The sequence below is a fragment of the Argentina silus genome (assembly GCF_951799395.1).
Source record: "Argentina silus genome assembly, chromosome: 8".
Classification (NCBI taxonomy): domain Eukaryota; kingdom Metazoa; phylum Chordata; class Actinopteri; order Argentiniformes; family Argentinidae; genus Argentina; species Argentina silus.
Window position 1 is genome coordinate 98,684 of NC_139662.1, and position 23,009 is coordinate 121,692.

The following is a 23,009-nucleotide window of genomic DNA, read 5'->3' on the forward strand; positions in this document are numbered from 1 at the left end:
CGCTAGACCATTTGGGAAGACTTGATATGTACACCCTAAGATATCTAAGTGTCATTTCGATGAGGTCTGTAGCAGAGGCCATAGAACACAGCAAACAAATAATCATGTGTTTAAATATCCTTGTCGTTTTGAAAAATTACCATTGTCACCTGCACAGGAATGCCATGCGGCCAACATTGAAGAAATGTGCTTCTCAAATCTGTCATTAACACTGTTTTCCACACGCTTTTTTCATTGCATTGCCATATAATCAATTGGTCATTGATGCGTAACGAATAACGACAATGCGTCGAAAATTAAAGAAATGTAAACATGAATTATGTTATTACTGTCTAAGCATCGCAAAGCTGTATGCGTAAAGGCGTCTGACGTCACAGTGGCTTGCCTGAAACAAAGGAATTAGAGAAACATGTGCTTACAGGGGCGCCGAACCGCCTTCTCCCACTGATGGAGCAAAGTTGCTACAGTGACAAAGACAAGCTCCGCGCTCATGGGCAATTTATATTGGGCAACTGTGCTGCGAGTATCTAAGCAGTCGTCGTGCATGGATAAAATGCAATGTTTCAAACAGATCTGATGAATTCACCTACTTTGAAAAAGTGTGCGTTAGGAAGTTCTTTTGACACAAAGCGAAAATCTACAGTCAAGCGTCAATCAGCAGACAGCCGTGTGTTCTTTAGTCATGAGCCTGTTGTCAAAACGGCAGAAAAAAATGGTCACAAACGAAATATTGTTTCTACACTTAAAATGAACAAAGAAAAAATGAGCTAGCCTGATATAAGTCATGTTCATGACGATGCAAATGTAACGAGATTTCGAACTGTTCTGTTGCACACGTTGGGACTCATTTTATTTTTCTACAAAAAACATTTGCCATGACGGGAATCGAACCCGGGCCGCCCTGCGTTACAAGGTAGATGCCTATCCGCTAGACCATTTGGGAAAACTTGATATGTACACCCTAAGATATCTAAGTGTCATTTCGATGAGGTCTGTAGCAGAGGCCATAGAGCACAGCAAACAAATAATCATGTGTTTAAATATCCTTGTCGTTTTGAAAAATTACCATTGTCACCTGCACAGGAATGCCATGCGGCCAACATTGAAGAAATGTGCTTCTCAAATCTGTCATTAACACTGTTTTCCACACGATTTTTTCATTGCATTGCCATATAATCAATTGGTCATTGATGCGTCACGAATAACGACAATGCGTCGAAAATTAAAGAAATGTAAACATGAGTTATGTTATTACTGTCTAAGCATAACAAAGCTGTATGCGTAAAGGCCTCTGACGTCACAGTGGCTTGCCTGAAACAAAGGAATTAGAGAAACATGTGCTTACAGGGGCGTCGAACCGCCTTCTCCCGCTGATGGAGCAAAGTTGCTACAGTGACAAAGACAAGCTCCGCGCTCATGGGCAATTTATATGAGGCAACTGTGCTGCGAGTATCTAAGTAGTCGTCGTGCATGGATAAAATGCAATGTTTCAAACAGATCTGATGAATTCACCTACTTTGAAAAAGTGTGCGTTAGGGAGTTCTTTTGACACAAAGCGAAAATCTACAGTCAAGCGTCAATCAGCAGACAGCCGTGTGTTCTTTAGTCATGAGCCTGTTGTCAAAACGGCAGAAAAAAATGTTCACAAACGAAATATTGTTTCTACACTTAAAATGAACAAAGAAAAAATGAGCTAGCCTGATATAAGTCATGTTCATGACGATGCAAATGTAACGAGATTTCGAACTGTTCTGTTGCACACGTTGGGACTCATTTTATTTTTCTACAAAAATCATTTGCCATGACGGGAATCGAACCCGGGCCGCCCTGCGTGACAAGGCAGATTCCTATCCGCTAGACCATTTGGGAAGACTTGATACGTACACCCTAAGATATCTAAGTGTCATTTCGATGAGGTCTGTAGCAGAGGCCAAAGAGCACAGCAAACAAATAATCATGTGTTTAAATATCCTTGTCGTTTTGAAAAATTACCATTGTCACCTGCACAGGAATGCCATGCGGCCAACATTGAAGAAATGTGCTTCTCAAATCTGTCATTAACACTGTTTTCCACACGCTTTTTTCATTGCATTGCCATATAATCAATTGGTCATTGATGCGTCACGAATAACGACAATTCGTCGAAAATTAAAGAAATGTAAACATGAATTATGTTATTACTGTCTAAGCATCGCAAAGCTGTATGCGTAAAGGCGTCTGACGTCACAGTGGCTTGCCTGAAACAAAGGAATTAGAGAAACATGTAACATGTGCTTACAGGGGCGTCGAACCGCCTTCTCCCGCTGATGGAGCAAAGCTGCTACAGTGACAAAGACAAGCTCCGCGCTCATGGGCAATTTATATGAGGCAACTGTGCTGCGAGTATCTAAGTAGTCGTCGTGCATGGATAAAATGCAATGTTTCAAACAGATCTGATGAATTCACCTACTTTGAAAAAGTGTGCGTTAGGAAGTTCTTTTGACACAAAGCGAAAATCTACAGTCAAGCGTCAATCAGCAGACAGCCGTGTGTTCTTTAGTCATGAGCCTGTTGTCAAAACGGCAGAAAAAAATGGTCACAAACGAAATATTGTTTCTACACTTAAAATGAACAAAGAAAAAATGAGCTAGCCTGATATAAGTCATGTTCATGACGATGCAAATGTAACGAGATTTCGAACTGTTCTGTTGCACACGTTGGGACTCATTTTATTTTTCTACAAAAAACATTTGCCATGACGGGAATCGAACCCGGGCCGCCCTGCGTTACAAGGTAGATGCCTATCCGCTAGACCATTTGGGAAAACTTGATATGTACAACCTAAGATATCTAAGTGTCATTTCGATGAGGTCTGTAGCAGAGGCCATAGAGCACAGCAAACAAATAATCATGTGTTTAAATATCCTTGTCGTTTTGAAAAATTACCATTGTCACCTGCACAGGAATGCCATGCGGCCAACATTGAAGAAATGTGCTTCTCAAATCTGTCATTAACACTGTTTTCCACACGCTTTTTTCATTGCATTGCCATATAATCAATTGGTCATTGATGCGTCACGAATAACGACAATGCGTCGAAAATTAAAGAAATGTAAACATGAATTATGTTATTACTGTCTAAGCATCGCAAAGCTGTATGCGTAAAGGCGTCTGACGTCACAGTGGCTTGCCTGAAACAAAGGAATCAGAGAAACATGTGCTTACAGGGGCGTCGAAGCGCCTTCTCCCGCTGATGGAGCAAAGTTGCAACAGTGACAATGACAAGGTCCGCGCTCATGGGCAATTTATATGGGGCAACTGTGCTGCGAGTATCTAAGCAGTCGTCGTGCATGGATAAAATGCAATGTTTCAAACAGATCTGATGAATTCACCTACTTTGAAAAAGTGTGCGTTAGGGAGTTCTTTTGACACAAAGCGAAAATCTACAGTCAACCGTCAATCAGCAGACAGCCGTGTGTTCTTTAGTAATGAGCCTGTTGTCAAAACGGCAGAAAAAAATGTTCACAAACGAAATATTGTTTCTACACTTAAAATGAACAAAGAAAAAATTAGCTAGCCTGATATAAGTCATGTTCATGACGATGCAAATGTAACGAGATTTCGAACTGTTCTGTTGCACACGTTGGGACTCATTTTATTTTTCTACAAAAATCATTTGCCATGACGGGAATCGAACCCGGGCCGCCCTGCGTTACAAGGTAGATGCCTATCCGCTAGACCATTTGGGAAAACTTGATATGTACACCCTAAGATATCTAAGTGTCATTTCGATGAGGTCTGTAGCAGAGGCCATAGAGCACAGCAAACAAATAATCATGTGTTTAAATATCCTTGTCGTTTTGAAAAATTACCATTGTCACCTGCACAGGAATGCCATGCGGCCAACATTGAAGAAATGTGCTTCTCAAATCTGTCATTAACACTGTTTTCCACACGCTTTTTTCATTGCATTGCCATATAATCAATTGGTCATTGATGCGTCACGAATAACGACAATGCGTCGAAAATTAAAGAAATGTAAACATGAATTATGTTTTTACTGTCTAAGCATCGCAAAGCTGTATGCGTAAAGGCGTCTGACGTCACAGTGGCTTGCCTGAAACAAAGGAATTAGAGAAACATGTGCTTACAGGGGCGTCGAACCGCCTTCTCCCGCTGATGGAGCAAAGTTGCTACAGTGACAAAGACAAGCTCCGCGCTCATAGGCAATTTATATGGGGCAACTGTGCTGCGAGTATCTAAGCAGTCGTCGTGCATGGATAAAATGCAATGTTTCAAACAGATCTGATGAATTCACCTACTTTGAAAAAGTGTGCGTTAGGAAGTTCTTTTGACACAAAGCGAAAATCTACAGTCAAGCGTCAATCAGCAGACAGCCGTGTGTTCTTTAGTCATGAGCCTGTTGTCAAAACGGCAGAAAAAAATGTTCACAAACGAAATATTGTTTCTACACTTAAAATGAACAAAGAAAAAATGAGCTAGCCTGATATAAGTCATGTTCATGACGATGCAAATGTAACGAGATTTCGAACTGTTCTGTTGCACACGTTGGGACTCATTTTATTTTTCTACAAAAAAATTTGCCATGACGGGAATCGAACACGGGCCGCCCTGCGTTACAAGGCAAATTCCTATCCGCTAATCCATTTGGGAAGACTTGATATGTACACCCTAAGATATCTAAGTGTCATTTCGATGAGGTCTGTAGCAGAGGCCATAGAGCACAGCAAACAAATAATCATGTGTTTAAATATCCTTGTCGTTTTGAAAAATTACCATTGTCACCTGCACAGGAATGCCATGCGGCCAACATTGAAGAAATGTGCTTCTCAAATCTGTCATTAACACTGTTTTCCACACGCTTTTTTCATTGCATTGCCATATAATCAATTGGTCATTGATGCGTCACGAATAACGACAATGCGTCGAAAATTAAAGAAATGTAAACATGAATTATGTTATTACTGTCTAAGCATCGCAAAGCTGTATGCGTAAAGGCGTCTGACGTCACAGTGGCTTGCCTGAAACAAAGGAATTAGAGAAACATGTGCTTACAGGGGCGTCGAACCGCCTTCTCCCGCTGATGGAGCAAAGTTGCTACAGTGACAAAGACAAGCTCCGCGCTCATGGGCAATTTATATGGGGCAACTGTGCTGCGAGTATCTAAGCAGTCGTCGTGCATGGATAAAATGCAATGTTTCAAACAGATCTGATGAATTCACCTACTTTGAAAAAGTGTGCGATAGGAAGTTCTTTTGACACAAAGCGAAAATCTACAGTCAAGCGTCAATCAGCAGACAGCCGTGTGTTCTTTAGTCATGAGCCTGTTGTCAAAACGGCAGAAAAAAATGTTCACAAACGAAATATTGTTTCTACACTTAAAATGAACAAAGAAAAAATGAGCTAGCCTGATATAAGTCATGTTCATGACGATGCAAATGTAACGAGATTTCGAACTGTTCTGTTGCACACGTTGGGACTCATTTTATTTTTCTACAAAAAAATTTGCCATGACGGGAATCGAACACGGGCCGCCCTGCGTTACAAGGCAAATTCCTATCCGCTAGACCATTTGGGAAGACTTGATATGTACACCCTAAGATATCTAAGTGTCATTTCGATGAAGTCTGTAGCAGAGGCCATAGAGCACAGCAAACAAATAATCATGTGTTTAAATATCCTTGTCGTTTTGAAAAATTACCATTGTCACCTGCACAGGAATGCCATGCGGCCAACATTGAAGAAATGTGCTTCTCAAATCTGTCATTAACACTGTTTTCCACACGCTTTTTTCATTGCATTGCCATATAATCAATTGGTCATTGATGCGTCACGAATAACGACAATGCGTCGAAAATTAAAGAAATGTAAACATGAATTATGTTATTACTGTCTAAGCATCGCAAAGCTGTATGCGTAAAGGCGTCTGACGTCACAGTGGCTTGCCTGAAACAAAGGAATTAGAGAAACATGTGCTTACAGGGGCGTCGAACCGCCTTCTCCCGCTGATGGAGCAAAGTTGCTACAGTGACAAAGACAAGCTCCGCGCTCATGGGCAATTTATATGGGGCAACTGTGCTGCGAGTATCTAAGCAGTCGTCGTGCATGGATAAAATGCAATGTTTCAAACAGATCTGATGAATTCACCTACTTTGAAAAAGTGTGCGTTATGAAGTTCTTTTGACACAAAGCGAAAATCTACAGTCAAGCGTCAATCAGCAGACAGCCGTGTGTTCTTTAGTCATGAGCCTGTTGTCAAAACGGCAGAAAAAAATGTTCACAAACGAAATATTGTTTCTACACTTAAAATGAACAAAGAAAAAATGAGCTAGCCTGATATAAGTCATGTTCATGACGATGCAAATGTAACGAGATTTCGAACTGTTCTGTTGCACACGTTGGGACTCATTTTATTTTTCTACAAAAAAAATTGCCATGACGGGAATCGAACACGGGCCGCCCTGCGTTACAAGGCAAATTCCTATCCGCTAGACCATTTGGGAAGACTTGATATGTACACCCTAAGATATCTAAGTGTCATTTCGATGAGGTCTGTAGCAGAGGCCATAGAGCACAGCAAACAAATAATCATGTGTTTAAATATCATTGTCGTTTTGAAAAATTACCATTGTCACCTGCACAGGAATGCCATGCGGCCAACATTGAAGAAATGTGCTTCTCAAATCTGTCATTAACACTGTTTTCCACACGCTTTTTTCATTGCATTGCCATATAATCAATTGGTCATTGATGCGTCACGAATAACGACAATGCGTCGAAAATTAAAGAAATGTAAACATGAATTATGTTATTACTGTCTAAGCATCGCAAAGCTGTATGCGTAAAGGCGTCTGACGTCACAGTGGCTTGCCTGAAACGAAGGAATTAGAGAAACATGTGCTTACAGGGGCGTCGAACCGCCTTCTCCCGCTGATGGAGCAAAGTTGCTACAGTGACAAAGACAAGCTCCGCGCTCATGGGCAATTTATATGGGGCAACTGTGCTGCGAGTATCTAAGCAGTCGTCGTGCATGGATAAAATGCAATGTTTCAAACAGATCTGATGAATTCACCTACTTTGAAAAAGTGTGCGTTAGGAAGTTCTTTTGACACAAAGCGAAAATCTACAGTCAAGCGTCAATCAGCAGACAGCCGTGTGTTCTTTAGTCATGAGCCTGTTGTCAAAACGGCAGAAAAAAATGGTCACAAACGAAATATTGTTTCTACACTTAAAATGAACAAAGAAAAAATGAGCTAGCCTGATATAAGTCATGTTCATGACGATGCAAATGTAACGAGATTTCGAACTGTTCTGTTGCACACGTTGGGACTCATTTTATTTTTCTACAAAAAACATTTGCCATGACGGGAATCGAACCCGGACCACCCTGCGTTACACGGTAGATGCCTATCCTAGACCATTTGGGAAAACTTGATATGTACACCCTAAGATATCTAAGTGTCATTTCGATGAGGTCTGTAGCAGAGGCCATAGAGCACAGCAAACAAATAATCATGTGTTTAAATATCCTTGTCGTTTTGAAAAATTACCATTGTCACCTGCACAGGAATGCCATGCGGCCAACATTGAAGAAATGTGCTTCTCAAATCTGTCATTAACACTGTTTTCCACACGCTTTTTTCATTGCATTGCCATATAATCAATTGGTCATTGATGCGTCACGAATAACGACAATGCGTCGAAAATTAAAGAAATGTAAACATGAATTATGTTATTACTGTCTAAGCATCGCAAAGCTGTATGCGTAAAGGCGTCTGACGTCACAGTGGCTTGCCTGAAACAAAGGAATTAGAGAAACATGTGCTTACAGGGGCGTCGAACCGCCTTCTCCCGCTGATGGAGCAAAGTTGCTACAGTGACAAAGACAAGCTCCGCGCTCATGGGCAATGTATATGGGGCAACTGTGCTGCGAGTATCTAAGCAGTCGTCGTGCATGGATAAAATGCAATGTTTCAAACAGATCTGATGAATTCACCTACTTTGAAAAAGTGTGCGTTAGGAAGTTCTTTTGACACAAAGCGAAAATCTACAGTCAAGCGTCAATCAGCAGACAGCCGTGTGTTCTTTAGTCATGAGCCTGTTGTCAAAACGGCAGAAAAAAATGTTCACAAACGAAATATTGTTTCTACACTTAAAATGAACAAAGAAAAAATTAGCTAGCCTGATATAAGTCATGTTCATGACGATGCAAATGTAACGAGATTTCGAACTGTTCTGTTGCACACGTTGGGACTCATTTTATTTTTCTACAAAAATCATTTGCCATGACGGGAATCGAACCCGGGCCGCCCTGCGTTACAAAGTAGATGCCTATCCACTAGACCATTTGGGAAAACTTGATATGTACACCCTAAGATATCTAAGTGTCATTTCGATGAGGTCTGTAGCAGAGGCCATAGAGCACAGCAAACAAATAATCATGTGTTTAAATATCCTTGTCGTTTTGAAAAATTACCATTGTCACCTGCACAGGAATACCATGCGGCCAACATTGAAGAAATGTGCTTCTCAAATCTGTCATTAACACTGTTTTCCACACGCTTTTATCATTGCATTGCCATATAATCAATTGGTCATTGATGCGTCACGAATAACGACAATGCGTCGAAAATTAAAGAAATGTAAACATGAATTATGTTATTACTGTCTAAGCATCGCAAAGCTGTATGCGTAAAGGCGTCTGACGTCACAGTGGCTTGCCTGAAACAAAGGAATCAGAGAAACATGTGCTTACAGGGGCGTCGAAGCGCCTTCTCCCGCTGATGGAGCAAAGTTGCTACAGTGACAAAGACAAGCTCCGCGCTCATGGGCAATTTATATGAGGCAACTGTGCTGCGAGTATCTAAGTAGTCGTCGTGCATGGATGAAATGCAATGTTTCAAACAGATCTGATGAATTCACCTACTTTGAAAAAGTGTGCGTTAGGGACTTCTTTTGACACAAAGCGAAAATCTACAGTCAAGCGTCAATCAGCAGACAGCCGTGTGTTCTTTAGTAATGAGCCTGTTGTCAAAACGGCAGAAAAAAATGTTCACAAACGAAATATTGTTTCTACACTTAAAATGAACAAAGAAAAAATGAGCTAGCCTGATATAAGTCATGTTCATGACGATGCAAATGTAACGAGATTTCGAACTGTTCTGTTGCACACGTTGGGACTCATTTTATTTTTCTACAAAAATCATTTGCCATGACGGGAATCGAACCCGGGCCGCCCTGCGTGACAAGGCAGATTCCTATCCGCTAGACCATTTGGGAAGACTTGATATGTACACCCTAAGATATCTAAGTGTCATTTCGATGAGGTCTGTAGCAGAGGCCATAGAGCACAGCAAACAAATAATCATGTGTTTAAATATCCTTGTCGTTTTGAAAAATTACCATTGTCACCTGCACAGGAATGCCATGCGGCCAACATTGAAGAAATGTGCTTCTCAAATCTGTCATTAACACTGTTTTCCACACGCTTTTTTCATTGCATTGCCATATAATCAATTGGTCATTGATGCGTCACGAATAACGACAATGCGTCGAAAATTAAAGAAATGTAAACATGAATTATGTTATTACTGTCTAAGCATCGCAAAGCTGTATGCGTAAAGGCGTCTGACGTCACAGTGGCTTGCCTGAAACAAAGGAATCAGAGAAACATGTGCTTACAGGGGCGTCGAAGCGCCTTCTCCCGCTGATGGAGCAAAGTTGCTACAGTGACAAAGACAAGCTCCGCGCTCATGGGCAATGTATATGGGGCAACTGTGCTGCGAGTATCTAAGCAGTCGTCGTGCATGGATAAAATGCAATGTTTCAAACAGATCTGATGAATTCACCTACTTTGAAAAAGTGTGCGTTAGGGAGTTCTTTTGACACAAAGCGAAAATCTACAGTCAAGCGTCAATCAGCAGACAGCCGTGTGTTCTTTAGTCATGAGCCTGTTGTCAAAACGGCAGAAAAAAATGTTCACAAACGAAATATTGTTTCTACACTTAAAATGAACAAAGAAAAAATGAGCTAGCCTGATATAAGTCATGTTCATGACGATGCAAATGTAACGAGATTTCGAACTGTTCTGTTGCACACGTTGGGACTCATTTTATTTTTCTACAAAAAACATTTGCCATGACGGGAATCGAACCCGGGCCGCCCTGCGTTACAAAGTAGATGCCTATCCACTAGACCATTTGGGAAAACTTGATATGTACACCCTAAGATATCTAAGTGTCATTTCGATGAGGTCTGTAGCAGAGGCCATAGAGCACAGCAAACAAATAATCATGTGTTTAAATATCCTTGTCGTTTTGAAAAATTACCATTGTCACCTGCACAGGAATACCATGCGGCCAACATTGAAGAAATGTGCTTCTCAAATCTGTCATTAACACTGTTTTCCACACGCTTTTATCATTGCATTGCCATATAATCAATTGGTCATTGATGCGTCACGAATAACGACAATGCGTCGAAAATTAAAGAAATGTAAACATGAATTATGTTATTACTGTCTAAGCATCGCAAAGCTGTATGCGTAAAGGCGTCTGACGTCACAGTGGCTTGCCTGAAACAAAGGAATCAGAGAAACATGTGCTTACAGGGGCGTCGAAGCGCCTTCTCCCGCTGATGGAGCAAAGTTGCTACAGTGACAAAGACAAGCTCCGCGCTCATGGGCAATTTATATGAGGCAACTGTACTGCGAGTATCTAAGTAGTCGTCGTGCATGGATAAAATGCAATGTTTCAAACAGATCTGATGAATTCACCTACTTTGAAAAAGTGTGCGTTAGGGACTTCTTTTGACACAAAGCGAAAATCTACAGTCAAGCGTCAATCAGCAGACAGCCGTGTGTTCTTTAGTAATGAGCCTGTTGTCAAAACGGCAGAAAAAAATGTTCACAAACGAAATATTGTTTCTACACTTAAAATGAACAAAGAAAAAATTAGCTAGCCTGATATAAGTCATGTTCATGACGATGCAAATGTAACGAGATTTCGAACTGTTCTGTTGCACACGTTGGGACTCATTTTATTTTTCTACAAAAATCATTTGCCATGACGGGAATCGAACACGGGCCGCCCTGCGTGACAAGGCAGATTCCTATCCGCTAGACCATTTGGGAAGACTTGATATGTACACCCTAAGATATCTAAGTGTCATTTCGATGAGGTCTGTAGCAGAGGCCATAGAGCACAGCAAACAAATAATCATGTGTTTAAATATCCTTGTCGTTTTGAAAAATTACCATTGTCACCTGCACAGGAATGCCATGCGGCCAACATTGAAGAAATGTGCTTCTCAAATCTGTCATTAACACTGTTTTCCACACGCTTTTTTCATTGCATTGCCATATAATCAATTGGTCATTGATGCGTCACGAATAACGACAATGCGTCGAAAATTAAAGAAATGTAAACATGAATTATGTTATTACTGTCTAAGCATCGCAAAGCTGTATGCGTAAAGGCGTCTGACGTCACAGTGGCTTGCCTGAAACAAAGGAATCAGAGAAACATGTGCTTACAGGGGCGTCGAAGCGCCTTCTCCCGCTGATGGAGCAAAGTTGCTACAGTGACAAAGACAAGCTCCGCGCTCATGGGCAATGTATATGGGGCAACTGTGCTGCGAGTATCTAAGCAGTCGTCGTGCATGGATAAAATGCAATGTTTCAAACAGATCTGATGAATTCACCTACTTTGAAAAAGTGTGCGTTAGGGAGTTCTTTTGACACAAAGCGAAAATCTACAGTCAAGCGTCAATCAGCAGACAGCCGTGTGTTCTTTAGTCATGAGCCTGTTGTCAAAACGGCAGAAAAAAATGTTCACAAACGAAATATTGTTTCTACACTTAAAATGAACAAAGAAAAAATGAGCTAGCCTGATATAAGTCATGTTCATGACGATGCAAATGTAACGAGATTTCGAACTGTTCTGTTGCACACGTTGGGACTCATTTTATTTTTCTACAAAAAACATTTGCCATGACGGGAATCGAACCCGGGCCGCCCTGCGTTACAAAGTAGATGCCTATCCACTAGACCATTTGGGAAAACTTGATATGTACACCCTAAGATATCTAAGTGTCATTTCGATGAGGTCTGTAGCAGAGGCCATAGAGCACAGCAAACAAATAATCATGTGTTTAAATATCCTTGTCGTTTTGAAAAATTACCATTGTCACCTGCACAGGAATACCATGCGGCCAACATTGAAGAAATGTGCTTCTCAAATCTGTCATTAACACTGTTTTCCACACGCTTTTATCATTGCATTGCCATATAATCAATTGGTCATTGATGCGTCACGAATAACGACAATGCGTCGAAAATTAAAGAAATGTAAACATGAATTATGTTATTACTGTCTAAGCATCGCAAAGCTGTATGCGTAAAGGCGTCTGACGTCACAGTGGCTTGCCTGAAACAAAGGAATCAGAGAAACATGTGCTTACAGGGGCGTCGAAGCGCCTTCTCCCGCTGATGGAGCAAAGTTGCTACAGTGACAAAGACAAGCTCCGCGCTCATGGGCAATTTATATGAGGCAACTGTGCTGCGAGTATCTAAGTAGTCGTCGTGCATGGATAAAATGCAATGTTTCAAACAGATCTGATGAATTCACCTACTTTGAAAAAGTGTGCGTTAGGGACTTCTTTTGACACAAAGCGAAAATCTACAGTCAAGCGTCAATCAGCAGACAGCCGTGTGTTCTTTAGTAATGAGCCTGTTGTCAAAACGGCAGAAAAAAATGTTCACAAACGAAATATTGTTTCTACACTTAAAATGAACAAAGAAAAAATTAGCTAGCCTGATATAAGTCATGTTCATGACGATGCAAATGTAACGAGATTTCGAACTGTTCTGTTGCACACGTTGGGACTCATTTTATTTTTCTACAAAAATCATTTGCCATGACGGGAATCGAACCCGGGCCGCCCTGCGTGACAAGGCAGATTCCTATCCGCTAGACCATTTGGGAAGACTTGATATGTACACCCTAAGATATCTAAGTGTCATTTCGATGAGGTCTGTAGCAGAGGCCATAGAGCACAGCAAACAAATAATCATGTGTTTAAATATCCTTGTCGTTTTGAAAAATTACCATTGTCACCTGCACAGGAATACCATGCGGCCAACATTGAAGAAATGTGCTTCTCAAATCTGTCATTAACACTGTTTTCCACACGCTTTTATCATTGCATTGCCATATAATCAATTGGTCATTGATGCGTCACGAATAACGACAATGCGTCGAAAATTAAAGAAATGTAAACATGAATTATGTTATTACTGTCTAAGCATCGCAAAGCTGTATGCGTAAAGGCGTCTGACGTCACAGTGGCTTGCCTGAAACAAAGGAATCAGAGAAACATGTGCTTACAGGGGCGTCGAAGCGCCTTCTCCCGCTGATGGAGCAAAGTTGCTACAGTGACAAAGACAAGCTCCGCGCTCATGGGCAATTTATATGAGGCAACTGTGCTGCGAGTATCTAAGTAGTCGTCGTGCATGGATAAAATGCAATGTTTCAAACAGATCTGATGAATTCACCTACTTTGAAAAAGTGTGCGTTAGGGACTTCTTTTGACACAAAGCGAAAATCTACAGTCAAGCGTCAATCAGCAGACAGCCGTGTGTTCTTTAGTAATGAGCCTGTTGTCAAAACGGCAGAAAAAAATGTTCACAAACGAAATATTGTTTCTACACTTAAAATGAACAAAGAAAAAATGAGCTAGCCTGATATAAGTCATGTTCATGACGATGCAAATGTAACGAGATTTCGAACTGTTCTGTTGCACACGTTGGGACTCATTTTATTTTTCTACAAAAATCATTTGCCATGACGGGAATCGAACCCGGGCCGCCCTGCGTGACAAGGCAGATTCCTATCCGCTAGACCATTTGGGAAGACTTGATATGTACACCCTAAGATATCTAAGTGTCATTTCGATGAGGTCTGTAGCAGAGGCCATAAAGCACAGCAAACAAATAATCATGTGTTTAAATATCCTTGTCGTTTTGAAAAATTACCATTGTCACCTGCACAGGAATGCCATGCGGCCAACATTGAAGAAATGTGCTTCTCAAATCTGTCATTAACACTGTTTTCCACACGCTTTTTTCATTGCATTGCCATATAATCAATTGGTCATTGATGCGTCACGAATAACGACAATGCGTCGAAAATTAAAGAAATGTAAACATGAATTATGTTATTACTGTCTAAGCATCGCAAAGCTGTATGCGTAAAGGCGTCTGACGTCACAGTGGCTTGCCTGAAACAAAGGAATTAGAGAAACATGTGCTTACAGGGGCGTCGAACCGCCTTCTCCCGCTGATGGAGCAAAGTTGCTACAGTGACAAAGACAAGCTCCGCGCTCATGGGCAATTTATATGAGGCAACTGTGCTGCGAGTATCTAAGTAGTCGTCGTGCATGGATAAAATGCAATGTTTCAAACAGATCTGATGAATTCACCTACTTTGAAAAAGTGTGCGTTAGGGACTTCTTTTGACACAAAGCGAAAATCTACAGTCAAGCGTCAATCAGCAGACAGCCGTGTGTTCTTTAGTAATGAGCCTGTTGTCAAAACGGCAGAAAAAAATGTTCACAAACGAAATATTGTTTCTACACTTAAAATGAACAAAGAAAAAATTAGCTAGCCTGATATAAGTCATGTTCATGACGATGCAAATGTAACGAGATTTCGAACTGTTCTGTTGCACACGTTGGGACTCATTTTATTTTTCTACAAAAATCATTTGCCATGACGGGAATCGAACCCGGGCCGCCCTGCGTGACAAGGCAGATTCCTATCCGCTAGACCATTTCGGAAGACTTGATATGTACACCCTAAGATATCTAAGTGTCATTTCGATGAGGTCTGTAGCAGAGGCCATAGAGCACAGCAAACAAATAATCATGTGTTGAAATATCCTTGTCGTTTTGAAAAATTACCATTGTCACCTGCACAGGAATGCCATGCGGCCAACATTGAAGAAATGTGCTTCTCAAATCTGTCATTAACACTGTTTTCCACACGCTTTTTTCATTGCATTGCCATATAATCAATTGGTCATTGATGCGTCACGAATAACGACAATGCGTCGAAAATTAAAGAAATGTAAACATGAATTATGTTATTACTGTCTAAGCATCGCAAAGCTGTATGCGTAAAGGCGTCTGACGTCACAGTGGCTTGCCTGAAACAAAGGAATGAGAGAAACATGTGCTGACAGGGGCGTCGAACCGCCTTCTCCCGCTGATGGAGCAAAGTTGCTACAGTGACAAAGACAAGCTCCGCGCTCATGGGCAATTTATATGAGGCAACTGTGCTGCGAGTATCTAAGTAGTCGTCGTGCATGGATAAAATGCAATGTTTCAAACAGTTCTGATGAATTCACCTACTTTGAAAAAGTGTGCGTTAGGGAGTTCTTTTGACACAAAGCGAAAATCGACAGTCAAGCGTCAATCAGCAGACAGCCGTGTGTTCTTTAGTAATGAGCCTGTTGTCAAAACGGCAGAAAAAAATGTTCACAAACGAAATATTGTTTCTACACTTAAAATGAACAAAGAAAAAATGAGCTAGCCTGATATAAGTCATGTTCATGACGATGCAAATGTAACGAGATTTCGAACTGTTCTGTTGCACACGTTGGGACTCATTTTATTTTTCTACAAAAAACATTTGCCATGACGGGAATCGAACCCGGGCCGCCCTGCGTTACAAGGTAGATGCCTATCCGCTAGACCATTTGGGAAAACTTGATATGTACACCCTAAGATATCTAAGTGTCATTTCGATGAGGTCTGTAGCAGAGGCCATAGAGCACAGCAAACAAATAATCATGTGTTTAAATATCCTTGTCGTTTTGAAAAATTACCATTGTCACCTGCACAGGAATGCCATGCGGCCAACATTGAAGAAATGTGCTTCTCAAATCTGTCATTAACACTGTTTTCCACACGCTTTTTTCATTGCATTGCCATATAATCAATTGGTCATTGATGCGTCACGAATAACGACAATGCGTCGAAAATTAAAGAAATGTAAACATGAATTATGTTATTACTGTCTAAGCATCGCAAAGCTGTATGCGTAAAGGCGTCTGACGTCACAGTGGCTTGCCTGAAACAAAGGAATTAGAGAAACATGTGCTTACAGGGGCGTCGAAGCGCCTTCTCCCGCTGATGGAGCAAAGTTGCTACAGTGACAAAGACAAGCTCCGCGCTCATGGGCAATTTATATGAGGCAACTGTGCTGCGAGTATCTAAGTAGTCGTCGTGCATGGATAAAATGCAATGTTTCAAACAGTTCTGATGAATTCACCTACTTTGAAAAAGTGTGCGTTAGGGAGTTCTTTTGACACAAAGCGAAAATCGACAGTCAAGCGTCAATCAGCAGACAGCCGTGTGTTCTTTAGTAATGAGCCTGTTGTCAAAACGGCAGAAAAAAATGTTCACAAACGAAATATTGTTTCTACACTTAAAATGAACAAAGAAAAAATTAGCTAGCCTGATATAAGTCATGTTCATGACGATGCAAATGTAACGAGATTTCGAACTGTTCTGTTGCACACGTTGGGACTCATTTTATTTTTCTACAAAAAACATTTGCCATGACGGGAATCGAACCCGGGCCGCCCTGCGTTACAAGGTAGATGCCTATCCGCTAGACCATTTGGGAAAACTTGATATGTACACCCTAAGATATCTAAGTGTCATTTCGATGAGGTCTGTAGCAGAGGCCATAGAGCACAGCAAACAAATAATCATGTGTTTAAATATCCTTGTCGTTTTGAAAAATTACCATTGTCACCTGCACAGGAATGCCATGCGGCCAACATTGAAGAAATGTGCTTCTCAAATCTGTCATTAACACTGTTTTCCACACGCTTTTTTCATTGCATTGCCATATAATCAATTGGTCATTGATGCGTCACGAATAACGACAATGCGTCGAAAATTTAAGAAATGTAAACATGAATTATGTTATTACTGTCTAAGCATCGCAAAGCTGTATGCGTAAAGGCGTCTGACGTCACAGTGGCTTGCCTGAAACAAAGGAATCAGAGAAACATGTGCTTACAGGGGCGTCGAAGCGCCTTCTCCCGCTGATGGAGCAAAGTTGCTACAGTGACAAAGACAAGCTCCGCGCTCATGGGCAATTTATATGGGGCAACTGTGCTGCGAGTATCTAAGCAGTCGTCGTGCATGGATAAAATGCAATGTTTCAAACAGATCTGATGAATTCACCTACTTTGAAAAAGTGTGCGTTAGGAAGTTCTTTTGACACAAAGCGAAAATCTACAGTCAAGCGTCAATCAGCAGACAGCCGTGTGTTCTTTAGTCATGAGCCTGTTGTCAAAACGGCAGAAAAAAATGTTCACAAACGAAATATTGTTTCTACACTTAAAATGAACAAAGAAAAAATGAGCTAGCCTGATATAAGTCATGTTCATGACGATGCAAATGTAACGAGATTTCGAACTGTTCTGTTGCACACGTGGGGACTCATTTTATTTTTCTACAAAAAACATTTGCCATGACGGGAATCGAACCCGGGCCGCCCTGCGTTACAAGGTAGATGCCTATCCGCTAGACCATTTGGGAAAACTTGATATGTACACCCTAAGATATCTAAGTGTCATTTCGATGAGGTCTGTAGCAGAGGCCATAGAGCACAGCAAACAAATAATCATGTGTTGAAATATCCTTGTCGTTTTGAAAAATTACCATTGTCACCTGCACAGGAATGCCATGCGGCCAACATTGAAGAAATGTGCTTCTCAAATCTGTCATTAACACTGTTTTCCACACGCTTTTTTCATTGCATTGCCATATAATCAATTGGTCATTGATGCGTCACGAATAACGACAATGCGTCGAAAATTTAAGAAATGTAAACATGAATTATGTTATTACTGTCTAAGCATCGCAAAGCTGTATGCGTAAAGGCGTCTGACGTCACAGTGGCTTGCCTGAAACAAAGGAATCAGAGAAACATGTGCTTACAGGGGCGTCGAAGCGCCTTCTCCCGCTGATGGAGCAAAGTTGCTACAGTGACAAAGACAAGCTCCGCGCTCATGGGCAATTTATATGGGACCAAGTATACACCAGCATGGCTGAGGCGTACAAAGCCGTTCCCCTCCCCCACCTAGGTCAATCAGACCACCTCTCATTGTTCCTACTGCCCAAGTACTCAGCACTCATCAAACGAGTGAAACCTACAGTGAGGACAGTCAAGGTCTGGCCAGAGGGAGCTGACTCAGCGCTCCAGCAGCGTTTTGGAAACACTGACTGGGGTGTGTTTGCCACTCAGGCCACCCATGACTCCCACACGGACATTGATTCATATGCCTCATCTGTTTTGGACTACATCAATTCCAACATCAGCAGTGTCACCACACTCAAGCGGATCACCACTTTCCCTAATCAGAAGCCATGGATGAACAGTGAGGTCCGACTCCTGCTGAAGGCACGCGACATTGCCTTCAGATCAGGGGATGCTCGGGCCTATAGCTCATCCAGGGCTAATCTGCAGAGGGGCATCAAAAAGGCCAAGCACAACCACAAGCTGAGGATAGAGGATCACTTCAGAAACAACTCTGACCCCCGACGCATGTGGCAGGGCATCCAGGCCATCACAGACTACAAAACAACTAACACCTCACCCCTCTCCGTTGACGCCTCCCTCCCTGATGAGCTGAACCACTTCTACGGCCGCTTTGACAGGGACAACAAGGAGGTGGCCATCAAGGCTGTGCTCCCTGCGGATCACCAGCCCCTCACTCTATCTCCCACCGACGTGTGTGCGGCACTGAGCAGGACTAACGCACGCAAGGCTGCTGGTCCTGATGGGATTCCCGGACGCGTCCTCAGGGCCTGCGCTGTGCAGCTGACTAAGGTTTGGACTGACATATTCAACCTGTCCCTAGCCCAAGCAGCTGTCCCCGCGTGCTTCAAAACCACCTCCATCGTGCCGGTGCCAAAACACTCCACTGCAACGAGCTTAAATGACTTCCGACCAGTGGCACTCACGCCCATCATCATGAAGTGCTTCGAGAGGCTGGTCTTAGCCCAACTCAAGACCTGCCTACCACCCACACTGGACCCCTTTCAATTCGCCTACCGGCAGAACAGGAGTACAGAGGATGCCATTTCGACGGCACTTCACTCCGCCCTGTCCCACCTCGACAAGACTAACTCTTATGTGAGAATGCTGTTTATTGACTTCAGCTCAGCATTCAACACCATCATCCCCTCCAAACTGATCTCCAAACTCAGGCAACTGGGCATCAACCCCTCCCTCTGCAACTGGATTCTAGACTTCCTGACCAACAGGCCGCAGTCTGTTAGGCTTCACAACCACACCTCCTCAACCCTCATCCTGAACACCGGCGTTCCACAAGGCTGTGTGCTGAGCCCCCTCCTTTACTCCCTCTTCACCTACGACTGCACACCTGTACATGGCTCAAACACCATTGTTAAGTTTGCAGACGACACAACGGTGATCGGTCTCATCAGCAACAACGATGAGTCGGCCTACAGGGAGGAGGTACAGCACCTAACAGTGTGGTGCAACGACAATAACCTGGCTCTCAACACCAAGAAGACCAAAGAACTCATTGTGGACTTCAGGAAGTCTAAAGCTGGCGCACACACCCCCATCCTCATCAACGAGACTGAGGTGGAGCGAGTCACCAGCTTCAAGTTTCTGGGTGTCCACATCTCTGAGGACCTCTCCTGGACCCTCAACACCTCCACCCTGATAAAGAAGGCTCACCAGCGTCTCTTCTTCCTGAGGAGACTAAAGAAGGTCCATCTGTCTCCTCAGATCCTGGTGAATTTCTACCACTGCACCATCGAGAGTATCCTTACCTACTGTGTCACAGTATGGTATGGCAACTGCTTGGCATCGGACCGGAAAGCACTGCAGAGGGTGGTGAAAACTGCCCAACGCATCACCGGTTCCTCACTCCCCTCCATCGAGGCTGTCCAGGGCAAACGATGCTTGCGTAAGGCACGCAGCATCGTCAAGGACATCTCTCACCCCAACCATAGACTTTTCACCCCACTCCCCTCCGGGAGGCGCTACAGGTCTCTCCGCACCCGAACCAGTAGGTTCAGAGGCAGCTTCTTCCCTGCGGCTGTCACCCTACTGAACTCGAACACTGCACCGACCTGACAACCTACTACCCCTGCAACCCCCCCCCCCCCCCCCCGGACAATTGCACTATTGCACTATTACTCCCCTCCCCTCCCCTGCTCTTACTCATACCACTGCTCTACTGTACATACCTGTCCATACTGTTCATACTGCACATAATGCACATATCCTTATATTTTCTTTAATACTACTGCACATACTGTACATACCTGTTTATACTGTTTATACGGCATTCCATATTCATATTTATATTTATTCTGCTATCTACCTCATGCTACTGTTAATACATATATACTGCTAGACTGCATTACCCATACAGCTCATATGCTGCTACACTGTTCATACTGTAACTATTTATTCTGCTATAATGCTACTGTACTCATATACTGCTATACTGCACTGCTATATTATACTGCACTACTACTGATCATATATTGCACTACCTGTAAATACTGTTCATTGCACTTTCTGCTATTTTGCACTTCTGGTTAGACGCTAACTGCATTTCGTTGTCTCTGTACTTGTACTCTGCACAATGACAATAAAGTTGAATCTAATCTAATCTAATCTAATCTAATGGGGCAACTGTGCTGCGAGTATCTAAGCAGTCGTCGTGCATGGATAAAATGCAATGTTTCAAACAGATCTGATGAATTCACCTACTTTGAAAAAGTGTGCGTTAGGAAGTTCTTTTGACACAAAGCGAAAATCTACAGTCAAGCGTCAATCAGCAGACAGCCGTGTGTTCTTTAGTCATGAGCCTGTTGTCAAAACGGCAGAAAAAAATGTTCACAAACGAAATATTGTTTCTACACTTAAAATGAACAAAGAAAAAATGAGCTAGCCTGATATAAGTCATGTTCATGACGATGCAAATGTAACGAGATTTCGAACTGTTCTGTTGCACACGTGGGGACTCATTTTATTTTTCTACAAAAAACATTTGCCATGACGGGAATCGAACCCGGGCCGCCCTGCGTTACAAGGTAGATGCCTATCCGCTAGACCATTTGGGAAAACTTGATATGTACACCCTAAGATATCTAAGTGTCATTTCGATGAGGTCTGTAGCAGAGGCCATAGAGCACAGCAAACAAATAATCATGTGTTGAAATATCCTTGTCGTTTTGAAAAATTACCATTGTCACCTGCACAGGAATGCCATGCGGCCAACATTGAAGAAATGTGCTTCTCAAATCTGTCATTAACACTGTTTTCCACACGCTTTTTTCATTGCATTGCCATATAATCAATTGGTCATTGATGCGTCACGAATAACGACAATGCGTCGAAAATTTAAGAAATGTAAACATGAATTATGTTATTACTGTCTAAGCATCGCAAAGCTGTATGCGTAAAGGCGTCTGACGTCACAGTGGCTTGCCTGAAACAAAGGAATCAGAGAAACATGTGCTTACAGGGGCGTCGAAGCGCCTTCTCCCGCTGATGGAGCAAAGTTGCTACAGTGACAAAGACAAGCTCCGCGCTCATGGGCAATTTATATGGGGCAACTGTGCTGCGAGTATCTAAGCAGTCGTCGTGCATGGATAAAATGCAATGTTTCAAACAGATCTGATGAATTCACCTACTTTGAAAAAGTGTGCGTTAGGAAGTTCTTTTGACACAAAGCGAAAATCTACAGTCAAGCGTCAATCAGCAGACAGCCGTGTGTTCTTTAGTCATGAGCCTGTTGTCAAAACGGCAGAAAAAAATGTTCACAAACGAAATATTGTTTCTACACTTAAAATGAACAAAGAAAAAATGAGCTAGCCTGATATAAGTCATGTTCATGACGATGCAAATGTAACGAGATTTCGAACTGTTCTGTTGCACACGTGGGGACTCATTTTATTTTTCTACAAAAAACATTTGCCATGACGGGAATCGAACCCGGGCCGCCCTGCGTTACAAGGTAGATGCCTATCCGCTAGACCATTTGGGAAAACTTGATAGGTACACCCTAAGATATCTAAGTGTCATTTCGATGAGGTCTGTAGCAGAGGCCATAGAGCACAGCAAACAAATAATCATGTGTTTAAATATCCTTGTCGTTTTGAAAAATTACCATTGTCACCTGCACAGGAATGCCATGCGGCCAACATTGAAGAAATGTGCTTCTCAAATCTGTCATTAACACTGTTTTCCACACGCTTTTTTCATTGCATTGCCATATAATCAATTGGTCATTGATGCGTCACGAATAACGACAATGCGTCGAAAATTAAAGAAATGTAAACATGAATTATGTTATTACTGTCTAAGCATCGCAAAGCTGTATGCGTAAAGGCGTCTGACGTCACAGTGGCTTGCCTGAAACAAAGGAATGAGAGAAACATGTGCTGACAGGGGCGTCGAACCGCCTTCTCCCGCTGATGGAGCAAAGTTGCTACAGTGACAAAGACAAGCTCCGCGCTCATGGGCAATTTATATGAGGCAACTGTGCTGCGAGTATCTAAGTAGTCGTCGTGCATGGATAAAATGCAATGTTTCAAACAGTTCTGATGAATTCACCTACTTTGAAAAAGTGTGCGTTAGGGAGTTCTTTTGACACAAAGCGAAAATCGACAGTCAAGCGTCAATCAGCAGACAGCCGTGTGTTCTTTAGTAATGAGCCTGTTGTCAAAACGGCAGAAAAAAATGTTCACAAACGAAATATTGTTTCTACACTTAAAATGAACAAAGAAAAAATTAGCTAGCCTGATATAAGTCATGTTCATGACGATGCAAATGTAACGAGATTTCGAACTGTTCTGTTGCACACTTTGGGACTCATTTTATTTTTCTACAAAAAACATTTGCCATGACGGGAATCGAACCCGGGCCGCCCTGCGTTACAAGG